Consider the following 3,253-nt stretch of genomic DNA (forward strand, 5'->3'; position numbering starts at 1 on the left):
ACTATATACATATGAACAGTACTCAAATGTAAAATGTAAGTATCGGAAAAAAATAAATAGTGTTGGCATATGGCTTTATATATGAGTGGGACACAGATAGGAATAGGCAGAAACACCACAGGGGCAAAACACCAGCTCCTGTCAGACAGAGCAGTCACCCAAGACTGTAAAACCAAGCTCACCAACTTGTACACCGCTTGGATTGACTGCAAGCCTATGACTCAGTGCCTCAACCCATGGATCCTGGAATGCAGAGAACAACACAAGATAAACAGGACCCTAATGGCCTTATCAGAAATTCGATGGAGACGTGGCGAACAACACTAGAGGCTAACGTCAAGCCAATAGCACAAGTCTTGTCCCCACTGCTGTTCTGCATAGGCCTGAACCCCCTGCAGATACCAAGTACGAAATGCAGCAATCGTCAGCCACCTACTCTATAAGGATGACATGAAGCTGTATGCCAAGAGTGAATGAGACATTGATTCACTGATCTAAACCACTAGAAGCAATGACATTGGGATGCTATTTGGACTGAAGACATGTAGTTGAATGGTAAAAAAGAGAGGGAGGTAGTCAGAACGGAGGGGATTGTACTACAAGAAATGAACACTAGGGTGGTTGAGTACCTTCCTCCACATACATATGTTACCCTATTCAGTTCTGTTCGGTTTTATTTATATAGCACCAAATCACAACATGCTTTATATTGTAAGACAAAGACCTTACAATAATGCGGGGAAAACAGAAAATCCAAACAATCAGTGGGAAAAAGGGAAAATACTCCCTTTTAACAAGTAGAAAACTCCAGCAGAACCAGGCCCAGAACAAAAACTATTTCATCCCCCTCTTCTTAAAGTACACGTTCAGCACAACAAGTTCCGCCCCTTTTTGTAAAACACTAGCATCTGTTTACTTTACTTACATGCCCATGGAAGTCTACTCCAATCACCAGTCTCTCATCCTGGGGCACTGGCTACTAAGAGAGGACAATGAACACCCTGTGGAAGAGAGAAAAAAAATTATAACAGCTAATGATTAGAATGGAATATAAACATATAATGAGTAAAAAGGCAAGTGACGAAAAAACACCTGATCTTAAAAGTAGAAAGCAAAATGGTTCCACAGGAAGACAGACCTGAAAGTTAAAGGCTCTGCCTCTCATTCTACCATTAAAAAAAAACCAACACCTTTGGGATGAATTAGTGCAGGTACTGCAAGTCAGGCCTTCTCATCAAAGATCAGTGTCTGACTTCACAAATGTGCTTCTGGGAGAATGGTAAAAAAATTATGTAATATAATGTATGTGTTTTGATATGAGCGTCTTTGTTTTTGTAATTAACATCCAGATTAAAAATATTAGGATCTTAGCTCAACTGTAAAATTTTACTAGAATTAGATTCTAGAGTCAGAGTGGTGCCGTGTGTGTGTGTGTGTGTGTGTGTACACACAATAAAGATAGTCAGGAAAAAGTTGCTGTACGGTTTAACTACATCAGTGCTTTGAATGTCATGGGGATATCCAGTATACAAAAAAACATTTTAAGCTCCATGTAAATGAGGCGTAGAGAAGATTTCTTTCTCTTTTTTTAGCTGCTATAACAACAATGAACTTAAGATTAGTAACTTATATAGTTGGTAGGTATAGTTGATGTTACTGTAGGTCAGGGGTGTCAAACAGAATTGCATAGGGGGCCAAAACTCAAGGCACACTTTAGGTCGTGGGCCAAACAAGATAAACATTTATTGAACACACTAAAACAATGTTTTTTTAAACATAAATAAAAACAGACAGGAATATTATTCCAGTTTAAATAAACTTTAAAAAAAAACTTTAACTTTAAATATTTTGCTCTTCATAAAAATATATCCTGTCAAAATTATGCAAGTTAGAAATATAAATAAGCTTCCAAAAACCCCAGAAAGGTTAATGAAAGGTTGGAGCCGCATGTAGACAGAGCTGGGCATTGCTTCAGGAATGGAACTAATAAACTGTGCGGGCCATTCAGCGTCGTACTTTCCCTTGAGTGTATCATTACACTGCAGCTCCATCTGAATCTGCACAGGTGCACTTCAGCAAAGTCCGCTGACTTGGTTCAACATTACTTGGCAACAGGGAAAGTGAGGCAGGTTGCACTGGTGCATTTGTGACAGCTTCACTTGAAATGCCTTCACCGCATCATACATGCCATGTCCACGAACAGACAGATTTCCTTGCTGAGCTCAAAAACTATTGAGAACTTTTCCCCAACTCAGCCAACGGAACTCTGTATGATATGGAATGTCGGCAAACTCTGAATATATTTCCCACATAAGCTCAGATAAAATTTACGGTTTGCATTGCGGTGATCATTACATGCTCCATTTTTAGGACTTCACCACACAGCGTTTCCTGGTGTATGATGCAGTGATATGCTGTTAACTCACCGGTACAGTTTTCCTCCTGCATATTTACTCGCATCCTGCTGACTAGTCCGCTTTTTTCACCACACAACACCAGCGCGCCATCTGTTGTAAGTCCAACAAGTTTGTCCCAGGGCAGTTTCATGTCGGTTACCCTTTGACATACGTTTTAAAAAATGTCTTTTCCCGTCGTTGTCCCGTGCATCGATTTAATGTTCAATATTTCCTCTCCACGGATGAAGATGGCCAGTTGTACAATGTCCATCATGTCTGTACTTTCATCCACAGCAAGAGAGTATGCAATAAAGTTTTTGTCACGGCTGCGCAGCAGTCGTGTGGTGAATTGAGAAAAGGATCCAAAATGCAGGCACTGGCTGGGGTGCGAGTGAATGTTTAATTACAGAGGTGATAAGGTGACAAAAACAGGAGGAGCAGAGCGGGGAGAAAACAAACCTAAACTGGGGAAAACTAAAGAACTCAACTTAAACCAAACATGCACAGGAGGAGGAACAAAATGCACAAAGAAAGCTGGCGGAGAGACGCAGCCTGAACACCGGGTTACACAGAATTATGCAAACGGACATGGAGTTAAACAGACAACGCAACAGAGAGCACAGGCTTAAATACACGGGGAGTAATCAGGGAATGGGCCACAGGAGGGAGACACAGCTGGGAGCAATTAGGCTAACGAGACAGGGGAGAGGTAAAAGTGAACACACTGACATGAGACATGAACTTTCAGAATAAAACAGGAAACTAACAGACACAGAGAACCAGACAGGACACTGAACTTGACAGGCAGACTCATGAGCAGACACAATAACACCATGGACAGACAGAGAGAACACAGG

The 3,253-nt window shown here is 41.1% G+C and overlaps 1 long non-coding RNA gene across 1 annotated transcript; it reads right to left on the reverse strand.

Moving 5' to 3' along the window:
• Positions 1 to 925: 925 nt before the first annotated feature.
• Positions 926 to 2,990, reverse strand: LOC113036895 (uncharacterized). Its single transcript, XR_003274517.1, has 2 exons — positions 2,427 to 2,990; positions 926 to 1,001 (listed from the first exon to the last, which is right to left on the reverse strand). It is a non-coding gene; the product is annotated as an uncharacterized LOC113036895 (long non-coding RNA).
• Positions 2,991 to 3,253: the final 263 nt, after the last annotated feature.

This window comes from Astatotilapia calliptera, chromosome 14 (assembly GCF_900246225.1).
Source record: "Astatotilapia calliptera chromosome 14, fAstCal1.2, whole genome shotgun sequence".
NCBI classification, from domain to species: domain Eukaryota; kingdom Metazoa; phylum Chordata; class Actinopteri; order Cichliformes; family Cichlidae; genus Astatotilapia; species Astatotilapia calliptera.